The sequence below is a fragment of the Salvelinus fontinalis genome, chromosome 16 (assembly GCF_029448725.1).
Source record: "Salvelinus fontinalis isolate EN_2023a chromosome 16, ASM2944872v1, whole genome shotgun sequence".
NCBI lineage: Eukaryota > Metazoa > Chordata > Actinopteri > Salmoniformes > Salmonidae > Salvelinus > Salvelinus fontinalis.
In genome coordinates, this window is record NC_074680.1 from 37,797,376 (window position 1) to 37,814,900 (window position 17,525).

The window sequence follows — 17,525 nt, forward strand, 5'->3', positions numbered from 1 at the left end:
CCAGTCGCTAGCTGCAGCGAACTGAAAAGAGGAGCGACCCAGGGATGTGTGTGCTTTGGGGCTCTTTAACAGAATGTGGCGAGAGGAACGGGTATTTTATGTGGAGGATGAGGGTTGTAGTAGGTATCTCAGATAGGGGGGAGTGAGGCATAAGAGGGTTTTATAAATAAGCATCAACCAGTGGGTCTTGCGACGGATAAACATCGATGACCATTTACAGAGGAGTATAGAGTGCAGTGATGTGTCCTATAAGGAACATTGGGTGGAAAATCTGAAGGCCGAATGGTAAAGAACATCTAACTGCTTGAGAGCATCCTTGACTGCCGATCTATAAATTACACCTCCGTAATCTAGCATGGGTAGGATGGTCATCTGAATCAGAGTTGGTTTGGCAGCTGGGGTGAAAGAGGAGCGATTTACGATAGAGGAAACCAAGTCTAGATTTAACTTTAGCCTGCAGCTTGGATGTGTGCTGAGAGAAGGCCAGTATACCGTCTAGCCATACTCCCAAGTACTTGTATGAGCTGACTACCTCAAGCTCTAAACGCTCAGAGGTACTAATCACACCTTTAGGGAAAGGGGCATTCTTCTTACCGAACCACATGACCTTTGTTTTAAGGGCAGAGAAAGCTTGTTGGACACTAAAACCTTTGTTGTAGAGCATTTAACACAAAACCCAGGGAGGGGCCAGCTGAGTATAAGATTGTATCATCTGCATATAAATGAGAGAGCTTCCTTCTGCCTGAGCTATGTTGTTGATGTAAATTGATAAGAACGTGGGGCCTAGGATTGAGCCTTGGGGTACTCCCTTGGTGACAGACAGTGGCAGAGACAGCAGATGTTCTGACTTTATACACGTTATGTTCTGACTTTATATACACACACTCTTTCCCTTCTTTATATTTTTCTCTAGGGTCTCCTGTAAAATCAGACATGATGGCTTAATCATCTTTGAATTCACAGCATAAATAATACAGATGCCAAGATTGGGCTTGGTGGGTTTTCACCACCTCTTAATGGGTTAGGAGAGAGAGAGACAGAGAAAGGGATAAGAGAGAACAGGGGGCGAGAGGAAGTGCTAGGGAGAGAGAAAGAGCGCGTGAGAGAGAGAAAGAGCGCGTGAGAGAGAGAAAAAGAGAGAGAGGGAGAGAGACATTTACCATGCCAATAAAGCCCATTGAATTGAGAGAGAACAAAAGAAAGAAAGACAGAAAGGGTTAATGAGGATAGAGAAAGTGAGCAAAGAGCTAAAGATAGAGAGCGTTTGTTCATCATGCCTAAAGCATTGTGAGCTACCATTAGACTCTCTGCCAGAGATCCAGTCTGTGATTAGCTCCTCTCTCTCTGTCACTTCTCAGTTGATCATCCATCACACACACACACACACACACACACACACACTAGAGGTCGACCGATTAATCGGAATGGCCGATTAATCGGGGCGATTTCAAGTTTTCATAACAATCGGAAATCTGTATTTTTGGGCGCCGATTTGCCATTAAAAAGAAATAAATGTACACCTTTATTTAATATTTATTTAACTAGGCAAGTCAGTTAAGAACACATTATTATTTTCAATGACGGCCTAGGAACGTTCTGCCTACAGATTTTTAACCTTGTCAACTCGGGGGATCCAATCTTGCAACTTTACAGTTAACTAGTCCAATGCTCTAACACCTGATTACATTGCACTCCACGAGGAGCCTGCCTGTTACGCGAATGCAGTAAACTAAGGTAAATTGCTAGCTAGCATTAAACTTATCTTAGAAAAAACAATCAATCAATGACTGTCATTGCTCCAATGTGTACTTAACCATAAACATCAATGCCTTTCTTAAAATCAATACACAAGTATATATTTTTAAACCTGCATATTTAGCTAAAAGAAATCCAGGTTAGCAGGCAATATTAACCAGGTGAAATTGTGTCATTTCTCTTGCGTTCATTGCACGCAGAGTCAGGGTATATGCAACAGTTTGGGCCGCCTGGCTCTGCCAACTAATTTGCCAGAATTTTACGTAATTATGACATAACATTGAAGGTTGTGCAATGTAACAGGAATATTTAGACTCATGGATGCCACCCGTTAGATAAAATACGGAACGGAATAAACGTTTTGTTTTCGAGGTGATAGTTTCCGGATTAGTCAAAGGTATATGGTTTAGAGAGAAATAGTCGACGCGTTATAATTCCTGTAATAACTTGCGGCTGAACTTGAAAGGGGTTCCTTCGTTATTTTACGTTCATGTCTTCCATAGAGAATGTCTTGATCTACTTCAAATAAGGTCTGTGTTTCGTGCAGGCTTAAACCGCCTCAACGTTTTGATACCCGTGTAAATCTCACTAGGATAAGGTAACGTTTGTCAACATATTTTCATAAATCCGTTCTACAGAAAAATGATCTTCGCTTATATTTAGCTAATATTGATCAGAGTTACCTTGTCCTATGGATATCTACACAGTTATAAAATTGGCACGGTGATGTAAGCCTACACGAAACACAGACCTTATTTTAAGTGAATCTAAAAATATCCTATGGAATAAATGAAGGAACCGCTTTTCAGATTTTGCTAGAAGGTGTCATGGGAATTATGATTCGCACTTCGGTCGTTAATTCTTACCATGCCCATTATTAAAATAGGATTTCCTGCATATAGAAATGACAGTTTTTGTTTTCAACATTCATCACAGGTAACTTAAACTCTATTTTTATTCAAACAGTTAAGAGTATTTGTCTCCTAAGCAGACTCTTCAGTATCATTGTCACTTCAGAGCTGTGTGTGTGTGTGTGTGTGTGTGTGTATTTATGTATTATATTAAGTTCAAATAAAAGTGTTCATTGTTCATTCAGTATTGTTGCAATTGTCATTATTACAAAAATGTGTGTGTATGATATATATATATATATATATATATTTTTTTTTTTTTAAAGAAATCGGCCTATTAATCGGTATCGGCTTTTTTAATCCTCCAATAATCGGTATAGGCGTTGAAAAATCCTAATCAGTCGACCTTTAACACACACACACACACACACACACACACACACACACACACACACACACGCACTAACCTCTCTTTACCTCTGCCAAAAGTCATTCAAAATCACCTGTTAGCGAGATTCTCTCTCCTCAAACAGAAAAAAAGGAAAAGCGACACTATCATTAAAACTAATGAGCACTTCTTTATTTCCGCCTACTTGCGGAAATCAGTCAAAACAGAAAATGTGTGTCAGTCTGTTTCTTGTGAAAACAGTGAACAACTTGTGAACATTTCTGAATTATAATATATACTGTGGAGCCAGTTTCCTTGGAAATTGCCTTGGAAATTGGAAACCACTGAGAGTTGTCACTGGATATGACAACACTGTAAAATTGGAGAAGGGGGTGGGGAGGCAGAAAGTGAGAGTGGAGAAAGAGAGCGTGAGAGTTATACGGGGTAAGGGATAGGTATGAGTAATCGAGCACTCGAACGGATGTCAAGAACCGATCTTTAACCAGAGACCACATTTTGTTAAAATACTGTTTGTTCAAAATGTTGTCTTGAAGACAACGTTAATGTGCTTTGACTTTGTGTTCCATTTGTACATGTGCATTTGCGGGAAACAACAAAAAAGAAACCAAGCCAAACATCACAGTTCTGCTCCCTAAATTCCGTTTCCCCGTCATGTCGCACTCACTCAATTGCGTTCTGACTGGTCCCGCTCCCTGTACACAGGCGCACCTACATAAATAAATGACTATACAAACGTATCTAACTGACAGGATACACGAGCTACATTCCTTGTCAAATGACAACAGTGGTATATCAAATTCAAAATGGACTGGTTAACTGAAGTAGAGAAATATGTTTTCCGACAATGAGCTGGAGCTTTGGAATAATTGCGTCATTTTCGTTAAGGTTAGGGTGAGGCATATGGTTAGCAGTATGGTTAAGGTTAGGTTTAAAATAAGACTTTAAGACGTGAGATTGTAGACACAGGCAGGGTTTATGACTTTGTGGTTGTGGAAACTGACGTTAGTATTCAATGTAGAATTGTTAATACATTTACAAAATTCCAAAGAACATAAATAAACTAAATCGAACGTCTGTATGTCGAAAATATAACATTTTGTTTTGTAACCCTGAAAAATGTGTCCTTACTTGACAAATTGAGACCCGTTTCAAATAATCCCTCAATAAGAATAAACTTATGTTCCAGACACGAGATGCGAATCCCTTTGCACTATTCTGTTCCATTTTATTCTGTTATATTACGTCATGTATTTTTACTATACAATTGGGGTCTTGACTGTGATATGGGTCCGGAAAATAAGAGCGTCTTGTCTGCTAAATTAACTAAATAAGGAGCTGATGAGACCAGGTGAGTAACTAACACAGGTGAAATAAATGAACAAAAATGAAAGCCAGAGCTACGTTCAAGAACACAAAGAAACAGGGTTATGTTCAAGAACACAACGAAACAGAACACAAGGTTGACTAAGAAAATAAATTCAGAACCTTACAATGCCATTGCACAGCCATAGGGTCCTACAATCAATTACCACACTGCTGAGGTTACTACCCTTTTGAAGATTGTGTTCCACTATATAATATAACCAATTGATCTTAAATGGCACTTGTTTTTGTATTGAATGAATATATATGAGGCAATTTATCAATTAGGATTCGTTATCTGTAATGGTTATGATAAATTAGGAATTGTTGCTCACTGTTGGTTTGTAGATAAATGCACCAAAAATGTCCCGCCATTGTTCTAAAGATATATTTTTTCTTGCGTTTTTTTTCTTCATTCCAGTACTACTCAACAAAAGGTCCTACTCTAAAAGGTCTCGAACCGTCCAGAAATGTTAAATGTCCATCCCTAGAAAAGAAGGGGTATGGAGCGAAAGAGAGAAATAAAGAGAGCAGGGAGAGGGAGAGGTGGGGCGGAGCGGGGTAGAGAAAGACAGAGAGAAATAGAGAGAAATAAAGAGAGAGAAGGATAAAGAAATGCAGTGAGAGATAAAAAGAGAGGGAGAGAGAAATAAGAGAGAGAGACTGAAATAAGAGAGAGAAGAAGAAAAAATTGTTAGAGTAGTCCTTATTTCCTAGCAAGTGTTTCTCTGCTGTCTGATCAGTAAACATGGAGCATGCTGGAGCCTGGATGATCAACCATAACTGAATATGTTGCCATAACGTAATAAACGTGAGGCGTTTTTGATTGACAATGTTTCATAGAGCGTTAATTATACAACCCCCCTCCCCCCATGTGCTACAAACACTGTCAGGCTGTGTGTGTAACAGTCAGTGGTGTAGGTGAGGCTGTGAGGGTCTGTGATGTGGACTAGGATCCCCATATGACCGCACCCTGACCAGTATCAGATCCGCCTCAACTTCCTCCTGCACACTGAGGCCACAGTGAGTGGTAGGCTACAGACTGGAGAAAGCCACATGTTGTTGCGGGAAATGGTGACGAGGACTTGGGCAGATAACACAAGCCTTTGTGTTAATGTTTGACTAACAAACACTGTGACTAAGGTTTACAGAGTTTTACAGATAACCCAGACAAGGTGTGTTACATTTCAGCGACCCTACCCCAGAGAGAACAGCGCTTGCTCCTACAGCAAACATGATACGTTTCAAACTTTTCGGGAATACAAAAGAACAAGGATATGGAAAATAACACGTTTTGGCTGATGTATTGTTATAACTAACTTCACACATTCACTCCCAAACAATGCTTGCTGAGCTTTCAAGTAACATGTAATATGAGTATTCCATTTGCGAACAAGGCAACAATGGCCTCTTAGACATCTGCCATCTTATCAAAATACATTGTAGCCTCGGCTATTGTCACGCCCTGGCCTTAGTATTCTTTGTTTTCTTTATTATTTTAGTTAGGTCAGGGTGTGACATGGGGAATGTTTGTGTTTTGCTGGTTTTGGGTGTTTTTTATGGTAAAGGGGTTGTTGGGTATAGTATATGGGTTTGTGTTGAATACATGTGTCTAGCGTTGTCTATGTATGTTTAGTTGTCTAGGAGAGTCTATGGTTACCTGAATGAGTTCCCAATTAGAGACAGCTGATTTCGGTTGTCTCTGATTGGGAGCCTTATTTAGGGTAGCCATAGGCTCTCATTGGTTGTGAGTAATTGTCTATGTCAGAACGTTTGTAGCCTGTGTGTGTAAGTGCACAACGTTATTTAGCTTCACGGTCGTTTGTTGTTTTGTTCGTTTTGTTAAAGTGTTTCGTGTTTATTTTTCGTCATCTTTTAAAATAAAAGAAGATGGCTTATTTTCCTAAAGCTGTGTTTTGGTCCGTCAATCCACCACACGATCGTGACAGAATTACTCACCATTATAGGACCAAGCGGCATGGAAAGCGGCAACAGGACCTACCTACACAGGATTCATGGACATGGGAGGAGATACTGGATGGTAAGGGGCCGTGGGCTCAACCGGGAGAATATCGCCTTCCTCGTGAAGAGCTGGAGGCAGCTAAAGCCGAGAGGAGGCGATATGAGGAGGCAGCACGGAGACAAGGCTGGAAACCCGTGAGTACAACCCAAAAATTTCTTGGGGGGGGCCTTAAAGGGAGTGTGGCGAAGTCAGGTAGGAAACCTGCGCCTACTCCCTGTACTTACCGTGGAGAGCGAGAGTACGGGCAGACACCGTGTTACGCAGTAGAGCGCACGGTGTCTCCTGTACGCGTGCATAGCCCGGTTTGGTACATTTCAGCTCCACGTATCGGCCGGGCTAGACTGAGCGTTGAGCCGTATGTCATGAAGCCGGCCCAACGCATCTGGTCACCAGTGCGTCTCCTCGGGCCGGCGTACATGGCACCAGCCTTACGCATGGTGTCCCCGGTTCGCCTACATAGGCCGGTGCGGGTTATTCCACCTCCCCGCACTGGTCAGGCGACGGGGAGCATACAACCAGGTAAGGTTGGGCAGGCTCGGCGTTCAAGGGAGCCAGTACGCCTGCACGGTCCGGTATTTCCGGCGCCACCTCCCCGCCCCAACCCAGTACCACCAGTGCCTCCTCCACGCACTAGCTATATGGTGCGTGTCTCCAGCCCTTTACCACCAGTGTCTAAACCACGCACAAAGCCTCCTGTGTGTCCCCAGAGTCCTGTGCGTCCTGTTGCTGCTCCCCGCACTAGCCCTGAGATGCGTGTCCCCAGCCCGGTGCCACCAGTCCCGGCACCACGCACCAGGTCTACAGTGCGCCTCAGCCGGCAGGAGTCTGCCGTCTGCACAGCGATGACTGAACTGCCCGTCTCCCCAGCGCCATCTGAGCCATCCGTCTCCCCAGCGCCATCTGAGCCATCCGTCTCCCCAGCGCCATCTGAGCCATCCGTCTGCAATGAGCCTGCAAAGCCGCCCGTCTGCCATGAGCCTGCAAAGCCGCCCGTCTGCCATGAGCCCACTGAGCCGCCAGCCAGACAGGAGCCGCTAGAGCCGCCAGCCAGACAGGAGCCGCTAGAGCCGTCCGTCAGACAGGATCTACCAGAGCCGCCAACCAGCCATGAGCAGCCAGATCCGCCAACCAGCCATGAGCAGCCAGATCCGTCAGCCAGCCATGAGCAGCCAGATCCGTCAGCCAGCCATGAGCAGCCAGATCCGTCAGCCAGCCATGAGCAGCCAGATCCGTCAGCCAGCCATGAGCAGCCAGATCCGTCAGCCAGCCATGAGCAGCCAGATCCGTCAGCCAGCCATGAGCAGCCAGATCCGTCAGCTAGCCATGAGCAGCCAGATCCGTCAGCTAGCCATGAGCAGCCAGATCCGTCAGCTAGCCATGAGCAGCCAGATCCGTCAGCTAGCCATGAGCAGCCAGATCCGTCAGCTAGCCATGAGCAGCCAGATCCGTCAGCCAGCCATGAGCAGCCAGATCCGTCAGCCAGCCATGAGCAGCCAGATCCGTCAGCCAGCCATGAGCAGCCAGATCCGTCAGCCAGCCATGAGCAGCCAGATCCGTCAGCCAGCCATGAGCAGCCAGATCCGTCAGCCAGCCATGAGCAGCCAGATCCGTCAGCCAGCCATGAGCAGCCAGATCCGTCAGCCAGCCATGAGCAGCCAGATCCGTCAGCCAGCCATGAGCAGCCAGATCCGTCAGCCAGCCATGAGCAGCCAGATCCGTCAGCCAGCCATGAGCAGCCAGATCCGTCAGCCAGCCATGAGCAGCCAGATCCGTCAGCCAGCCATGAGCAGCCAGATCCGTCAGCCAGCCATGAGCAGCCAGATCCGTCAGCCAGCCATGAGCAGCCAGATCCGTCAGCCAGCCATGAGCAGCCAGATCCGTCAGCCAGCCATGAGCAGCCAGATCCGTCAGCCAGCCATGAGCAGCCAGATCCGTCAGCCAGCCATGAGCAGCCAGATCCGTCAGCCAGCCATGAGCAGCCAGATCCGTCAGCCAGCCATGAGCAGCCAGATCCGTCAGCCAGCCATGAGCAGCCAGATCCGTCAGCCAGCCATGAGCAGCCAGATCCGTCAGCCAGCCATGAGCAGCCAGATCCGTCAGCCAGCCATGAGCAGCCAGATCCGTCAGCCAGCCATGAGCAGCCAGATCCGTCAGCCAGCCATGAGCAGCCAGATCCGTCAGCCAGCCATGAGCAGCCAGATCCGTCAGCCAGCCATGAGCAGCCAGATCCGTCAGCCAGCCATGAGCAGCCAGATCCGTCAGCCAGCCATGAGCAGCCAGATCCGTCAGCCAGCCATGAGCAGCCAGATCCGTCAGCCAGCCATGAGCAGCCAGATCCGTCAGCCAGCCATGAGCAGCCAGATCCGTCAGCCAGCCATGAGCAGCCAGATCCGTCAGCCAGCCATGAGCAGCCAGATCCGTCAGCCAGCCATGGGCCGTCCCTCAGTCCGGAGCTGCAGTCCCTCAGTCCGGAGCTGCCATTCCTCAGTCCGGAGCTGCCATTCCTCAGTCCGGAGCTGCCATTCCTCAGTCCGGAGCTGCCATTCCTCAGTCCGGAGCTGCCATTCCTCAGTCCGGAGCTGCCATTCCTCAGTCCGGAGCTGCCATTCCTCAGTCCGGCGCTGCCATTCCTCAGTCCGGCGCTGCCATTCCTCAGTCCGGCGCTGCCATTCCTCAGTCCGGCGCTGCCATTCCTCAGTCCGGCGCTGCCATTCCTCAGTCCGGCGCTGCCATTCCTCAGTCCGGCGCTGCCATTCCTCAGTCCGGCGCTGCCATTCCTCAGTCCGGCGCTGCCATTCCTCAGTCCGGCGCTGCCATTCCTCAGTCCGGCGCTGCCATTCCTCAGTCCGGCGCTGCCATTCCTCAGTCCGGCGCTGCCATTCCTCAGTCCGGCGCTGCCATTCCTCAGTCCGGCGCTGCCATTCCTCAGTCCGGCGCTGCCATTCCTCAGTCCGGCGCTGCCATTCCTCAGTCCGGCGCTGCCATTCCTCAGTCCGGCGCTGCCATTCCTCAGTCCGGCGCTGCCATTCCTCAGTCCGGCGCTGCCATTCCTCAGTCCGGCGCTGCCATTCCTCAGTCCGGCGCTGCCATTCCTCAGTCCGGCGCTGCCATTCCTCAGTCCGGCGCTGCCATTCCTCAGTCCGGCGCTGCCATTCCTCAGTCCGGCGCTGCCATTCCTCAGTCCGGCGCTGCCATTCCTCAGTCCGGCGCTGCCATTCCTCAGTCCGGCGCTGCCATTCCTCAGTCCGGCGCTGCCATTCCTCAGTCCGGCGCTGCCATTCCTCAGTCCGGCGCTGCCATTCCTCAGTCCGGCGCTGCCATTCCTCAGTCCGGCGCTGCCATTCCTCAGTCCGGCGCTGCCATTCCTCAGTCCGGCGCTGCCATTCCTCAGTCCGGCGCTGCCATTCCTCAGTCCGGCGCTGCCATTCCTCAGTCCGGCGCTGCCATTCCTCAGTCCGGCGCTGCCATTCCTCAGTCCGGCGCTGCCATTCCTCAGTCCGGCGCTGCCATTCCTCAGTCCGGCGCTGCCATTCCTCAGTCCGGCGCTGCCATTCCTCAGTCCGGCGCTGCCATTCCTCAGTCCGGCGCTGCCATTCCTCAGTCCGGCGCTGCCATTCCTCAGTCCGGCGCTGCCATTCCTCAGTCCGGCGCTGCCATTCCTCAGTCCGGCGCTGCCATTCCTCAGTCCGGCGCTGCCATTCCTCAGTCCGGCGCTGCCATTCCTCAGTCCGGCGCTGCCATTCCTCAGTCCGGCGCTGCCATTCCTCAGTCCGGCGCTGCCATTCCTCAGTCCGGCGCTGCCATTCCTCAGTCCGGCGCTGCCATTCCTCAGTCCGGCGCTGCCATTCCTCAGTCCGGCGCTGCCATTCCTCAGTCCGGCGCTGCCATTCCTCAGTCCGGCGCTGCCATTCCTCAGTCCGGCGCTGCCATTCCTCAGTCCGGCGCTGCCATTCCTCAGTCCGGCGCTGCCATTCCTCAGTCCGGCGCTGCCATTCCTCAGTCCGGCGCTGCCATTCCTCAGTCCGGCGCTGCCATTCCTCAGTCCGGCGCTGCCATTCCTCAGTCCGGCGCTGCCATTCCTCAGTCCGGCGCTGCCATTCCTCAGTCCGGCGCTGCCATTCCTCAGTCCGGCGCTGCCATTCCTCAGTCCGGCGCTGCCATTCCTCAGTCCGGCGCTGCCATTCCTCAGTCCGGCGCTGCCATTCCTCAGTCCGGCGCTGCCATTCCTCAGTCCGGCGCTGCCATTCCTCAGTCCGGCGCTGCCCCTTAATGCAGTGTGGTTAATGTGGAGGGGGGTCATCTGGAGGAAGCTAAGGAGGCGGTTAGGGACTGTGGGGACCACGACCAGAGCCGGAGCCGCCACCATGGATGGAAGCCCACCCAGACCCTCCCCTAGACTGTGTAATGGTGCGCCCGGAGTTCGCACCTTAAGGGGGGGGGTTATGTCACGCCCTGGCCTTAGTATTCTTTGTTTTCTTTATTATTTTAGTTAGGTCAGGGTGTGACATGGGGAATGTTTGTGTTTTGGGTGTTTTTTATGGTAAAGGGGTTGTTGGGTATAGTATATGGGTTTGTGTTGAATACATGTGTCTAGCGTTGTCTATGTATGTTTAGTTGTCTAGGAGAGTCTATGGTTACCTGAATGAGTTCCCAATTAGAGACAGCTGATTTCGGTTGTCTCTGATTGGGAGCCTTATTTAGGGTAGCCATAGGCTCTCATTGGTTGTGAGTAATTGTCTGTCAGAACGTTTGTAGCCTGTGTGTGTAAGTGCACAACGTTATTTAGCTTCACGGTCGTTTGTTGTTTTGTTCGTTTTGTTAAAGTGTTTCGTGTTTATTTTTCGTCATCTTTTAAAATAAAAGAAGATGGCTTATTTTCCTAAAGCTGCGTTTTGGTCCGTCAATCCACCACACAATCGTGACAGCTATAAGATGGACTTGTTAAATAACACAGTGAGCAGTGCCAGAATGTATATATACCCTAGGCCTAGTGCGTCTGTATATACTATGGGAAACAAGCAGGGACATTGGAATACAAAGGAGACTATTTATTATCAAGATTCCAGCCCTGCGGCTATACGACAGCCACCTTATACATTAGGGCTGGGAATTGCCAGGGACCTCACGATATGATATTATTACGATACTTTGGTGCCGATACGATATGTATTGTGATTGTATTGTGGTTGTCATGATTCTATATATATATATATATATATATATATATATATTTATACTGTATATATTTTGCGATTCGATACTCTGATTGTATTGCAATTCGGTGTTCCAAACATTTTGCTCACCATATGTCTGTGAGAGAGCCACGAGAAAGTGAGTTTTGATCAGTCATGCAAATAAAAGGGCTCCCTATTTAAAAGATGGAAAATAAGCTATTAAGGAAAAATACTGGAGTTTAGGTGCTGGTACACCCAACTAGTGCAAAAATAACATTGCGATATTGTCAAAACGATACTAGACGATATATCGTCAAAGATAATATCCCAATATGAAACTGTATTGATTTTCTACCCCATAACTATAATACTGATTATACACTTAATACATAATATACCCTTTATGCAGATTATGCACTTTATACAGATTCTACACTTTATATAGGTGGGACACACAGGTGGTCGCATATAAATGATCCCGGAAACCAAGGCTTAATCAACCCAAGCCCAGGATGATTGTAACGGGCTTCCTCCTTCTCCTCATCCGAAGAGGAGTAGCAGGTATTTGACCAAAATGCAGCGGGTTGTGAATACATAATGATTTAATAAACAAAAACAGAAGAACACGACAAACACTTGAATAATTACAAAACAAATAAACGAATGTAGACAGACCTGGACACGAACTTACATACAACGTGAAGAACGCATGAACCAGGAAAACAGACTGCATAAAACGAACGAACTAACAAAAACCGGAACAGTCCCGTGTGGCGTAACATACAGACACTGACACAGGAGACAATCACCCACAAACAAACAGTGAGAACAACCTACCTAAATATGACTCTCAATTAGAGGAAAACGCAAAACACCTGCCTCTAAGAGCCATACCAGGCAACCCAAAACCAACATAGAAACAGAAAACAGACTGCCCACCCAAAACTCACGCCCTGACCAATAAACACAACCAAACAACAGAAAACAGGTCAGGAACGTGACAATGATGCAAACAGACAGAGTTATGATTACATACTTGGAGATGGCCCATCATCTATTCTATGCTATTATGTCTCTAACTGTCTGTGGCAGAGATGAGTCATAGGGTTACAAAAGCTCAAGGAGGTGAGGTGGGGAGTACGGACCATACATTAGCTTTTTTCCATAATCCTGAAACTCTTAAGGGAAAATAACACCCTGACTATATACAGTGCCTTCAAAAATATTTTTGGGGGTCACTGCCCTACACAAAATACTCCATAACATTAAAGTGGAATTATGTTTTTCGAACTATATACAAATGGATTAAAATTAAAAGCTGAAATGTCTTGAGTACCTCATCTCTGTGCTCCAAACATACACTTATCTGTAATGTCCCTCAGGTGAGCAGTGAATTTCAAACATATATTCAACCTCAAAGACCAGGGAGGTTTTCCAATGCCTCGCAAAGAAGGGCATCTATTGGTAGATAGGTATCAATTTTTTAAAAAGCAGACATTGAATATTCCTTTGAGCATGGTGAAGTTATTCATTACACTTTGGATGGTGTATCAACACCCAGTCACTACAAAGATACAGGCAGCCTTCCTAACTCAGTTGCCAGAGAGGACGGAAACAGCTCAGGGATTTAACACTGAGGCCAGTGGTGACTTTAAAACAGTTACAGAGTTTAATGGCTGTGATAGGAGAAAACTGAGGACGGATGAACAACATTGTAGTTACTCCACAATATTAACCTAAATGACAGAGTGAAAGGAAGGAATCCTGTACAGATAGAAATATTCCAAAACATGCATCTTATTTGCAGTAAGGCACTAAAAGAATACTTCAAAAGAATGAGGCAATACAAAGTGTTATGTTTCGGGAAAATCCAATACAACACATTACTGAGAACCACTCTCCATATTTTCAAGCATAGTGGTGGCTGCATCATGTAATGGGCATGCTTGTAATTGTTAAGGACTGGGGAGTTTTTCAGGATAAAACTTTACGGAATGGAGCTAAGCACGGGCAAAATCCTAGGGGAAAACCTGGTTCAGTCTGCTTTCCACCAGACACTGCGAGACGAATTCACCTTTCAGCAGGACAATAACCTAAAACCAAATCTACACTGGAGTTGCTTACCAAGAAGACAGTGAATGTTCCTGAGTGGCCGAGTTACAGTTTTGCCTGAAATCTACTTGAAAATCTATGGCAAGACCTGAAAATGACTGTCTAGAAATGACAAACAGTCATTTTGACAGAATTTTGAAAATAATAATGTGCAAATGTTGCACAATCCAGGTGTGGAAAGCTCTTAGAGACTTACCCAGAAAGACTCACAGCTGTAATTGCTGCAAAGGTGCTTCTACAAAGTATTGACTCAGTAGTGTGAATACTTATATATTGTAATTAATTAGATATTAATTAGTAATGTAATTTAGATATTTATGTATTTAATTTTCAATAAATTTACAAACACTTCTAAAAACATGTTTTCACTTTGTCATTATCAGAGTATTGTGTGTAGATGTAATTCATTTTGAATTCAGGCTGTAACACAACAAAATATGGAATAAGTCAAGGGGTGTGAATACTTTCTGAAGGCACTGTGTATATCATATTGCCTATAGGTCCATAGGGAGGGAAACTATGTCCTGTAACCAGGCTGCCCATAGGGAGAGAGACCCTGTTCTGTTCTTCATTAGGAGAGGTGGTTGATTGACTGACTAATGACCACACCCGTCATTTACTGACACTGTGTGTAGGTGTTACAGGTTGTTGCCAGGTACTCCTGCTGACACTCAAGGTATCTGATGCTATTGTGCTGACTGCTGAGAAGGTGTGGAGATCAGGGGTGGACTGGGACCAATAATCGGCCCTGGCATTTCTAGCACACCGGCCATTTTTCCTTGAGGCCCTCGTTATTCAGAGGGGTTGTGTTAAATGTGGAAGACACATTTCAGTTGAATACATTCAGTTGTACAACTGACTAGGAATCACCCTTTCCCTTTCATTATTAGCCAGATAATTATAATTTTGCGCCAAATAAAAACAAGTTAGACAGTCCCACTAGGCTAAAAATGGACCGAAATGCCAGATACCAGTCTTTCTAATTTCTAATGGTCTAATGTTCACTGCGTGTGTTTCTTGGCCCAAGCAAGTCTCTTCTTCATATTGGTGTCCTTTAGTAGTGGTTTCTTTGCAGCAATTTGACCATGAAGGCCTGATTCATGTAGTCTCCTCTGAACAGTTGATGTTGAAATGTGTCGGTTACTTTAACTCTCTGAAGCATTTATTCGGGCTGCAATCTGAGGTGCAGTTAACTCTAATGAACTTATCCTCTGCAGCAGAGGTAACTCTGAATCTTCCTTTCCTGTGGCGGTCCTAATGAGAGCCAGTTTCATCATAGGGCTTGATGGTTTTTGCGACTGCACTTGAAGAAACGTTCAAAGTTCTTGACATGTTCTGCTTTGACTGACCTTCTTGTCTTAAAGTAATGATGGACTGTCGTTTCTCTTTGCTTATTTGAGCTGTTCATGTCATAATATGGACTTGGTCTTCTACCAAATAGGGCTATCTTCTGTATACCACCCTTACCTTGTCACAACACAACTGATTGGCTCAAACGCATTAAAAAGGAAAGAAATGCCACAAATGTACTTTTAACAAGGCACACCTGTTAATTGAAATGCATTCCAGGTGACTACCTCATGAAGCTGATTGAGAGAATACCAGCAGTGTGCAAAGCTGTCATCAAGGCAAAGGGTGGCTACTTTGAAGAATCTCAAATATGTGTTATTTCATAGTTTTGATGTATTCCCTATTATTCTATTATGAGTAGGTGTGTCCAAACTTTTGACTGGTATTGTACACAGATACATATTTACAAATATCCTCACATGGTGATGTTTGTATTAGTTAAAAACACACTTGAAAAGGGACTTCAATTCACAGTGTACATTCTATCTATCATATAGCCTACCCCTATATACAATTTATCAGGCACTTCTCAACATGCAGTCACTATACAAATACAGGCAAGTGGAAATGGCTTTTCATTTGGAGGGCATGATCAAGTGTAGAGTTTGAAAGGAAATTATCCCAAATCTCAATAACATAAAAGCTTTTCTAGTATGGTCACAATGGGCAGTTGCTAGTTCAACAAAGCACAAGATGAAGTTCCTGCATGCGTTGGGTAGCAGCAGGACACGTACATCAAGTGTGTTGTTACTGTTAGCCATACTTGACAACCAGTCCAAGGTCTAAGTTGCTGATGGTCACTCCCTTCACAATCAAGCAATTTCAACAAGGACAGCCTCGGGTCAGTTCTGAACCATGTAATAAATGTGAAATAGGATTAGTATAAAACGAGCATGACAAGCAGGGTCTTATTCAGTCTTCTATTGCCTACGAGACAAATTAAACTGGTCATGTGGTAGGCCAATGACAGGTGCTTTCAAGTGCAACCATTACTATAGTGTCCAGGATGTCCACTATACATACTGGGAAGATTTCAAATAAGGTGAAATGACCACACTGCTGTCTCTCAACCATTCACACCCTCTCTCTTTCCTGTGACTTGAATCTGTCAGATGATTGAAAAAAACTCAAATGTGAAATAAATCTGAATCAGAATGTGGTGCAGCCTCTGTCATCATTGTGGTTTACTTAATTAATATAGTCTGTAATGGAGTAGAGTGAATAGTTACAGGAAATTAAAGATTTATGAATTGGCCAATTGTGCATACAAAGGCCTTGTTAATATAATGAAACATTGTGCAATCACCCCAAACAGAGGACAGAACGAGACATTCACATTACATAGATCATTATTGTGGTACGCTTGGCAAAGCGAGACATTTGATTTAGCAGAATATCATCTCAATTCTCTGAGACAAATTAAGCTGTGAAATGTTATCATTTCTAAAATCTGAAGCACATCAAAAATATGAAATGGTCAGAGTTCTAGCATTAAAGGCCTAATACTAGCCTATATTAAAGGCCTAAAACTAGCCTATATTAAAGAGCTAACACTAGCCTATATTAAAGGCCTAAAACTAGCCTATATTAAAGGCCTAACACTAGCCTATATTAAAGGCCTAACACTAGCCTATATTAAAGGCCTAACACTAGCCTATATTAAAGGCCTAACACTAGCCTATATTAAAGGCCTAATACTAGCCTATATTAAAGGCCTAACACTAGCCTATATTAAAGGCCTAACACTAGCCTATATTAAAGGCCTAATACTAGCCTATATTAAAGGCCTAATACTAGCCTATATTAAAGGCCTAATACTAGCCTACATTAAATGCCTAATACTAGCCTATATTAAAGGCCTAATACTAGCCTACAGTAAATGCCTAATACTAGCCTACATTAAATGCCTAATACTAGCCTACATTAAATGCCTAATACTAGCCTACATTAAAGGCCTATTACTAGCCTATATTAAATGCCTAATACTAGTCTACATTAAAGGCCTAATTACTAGCCTATATTAAATGCCTAATAATAGCCTACAATAAAGGCCTAATACTAGCCTACATTACAGGCCTAATACTACTTTATTATGGGCATACTACTCACACAGTAATGTGTCCGGATTGAAGAGTCATTCGATGGCTTCTATCCCACAGATGGACCAGGCATGTTGGCTGGGCTCCAGTCCCTAATTGCATGTTTACTCTCAAGATATCTTATTTCAGATCCACCAGCTGTGAGCCAGTTGACCATAACTGACCACAGGGTTTTCATTGAGTTCAAAGGTTAAGTCTGTTAGATGTGCACATGCAAATAGACCTATAGGCTTATCTATCTATTTCAATACAAGTCCTACTGTGGTATGTGGTAATAACACAGCGGTCAGGGAATGAAAACATGTGAAATTAAATAATCATGTAGTAGAGCATAGCATGATTACTGAGTTGGGTCCAAAACAAAACGTAAACAATGAACACAGTATGGGA

The 17,525-nt window shown here is 45.5% G+C and overlaps 1 protein-coding gene across 6 annotated transcripts in view; it reads right to left on the bottom strand.

Moving 5' to 3' along the window:
• Positions 1 to 17,525, bottom strand: part of LOC129813118 (alpha-(1,6)-fucosyltransferase-like) — a 182,028-nt gene that overhangs the window by 163,446 nt on the left and 1,057 nt on the right. The window lies entirely within an intron of this gene.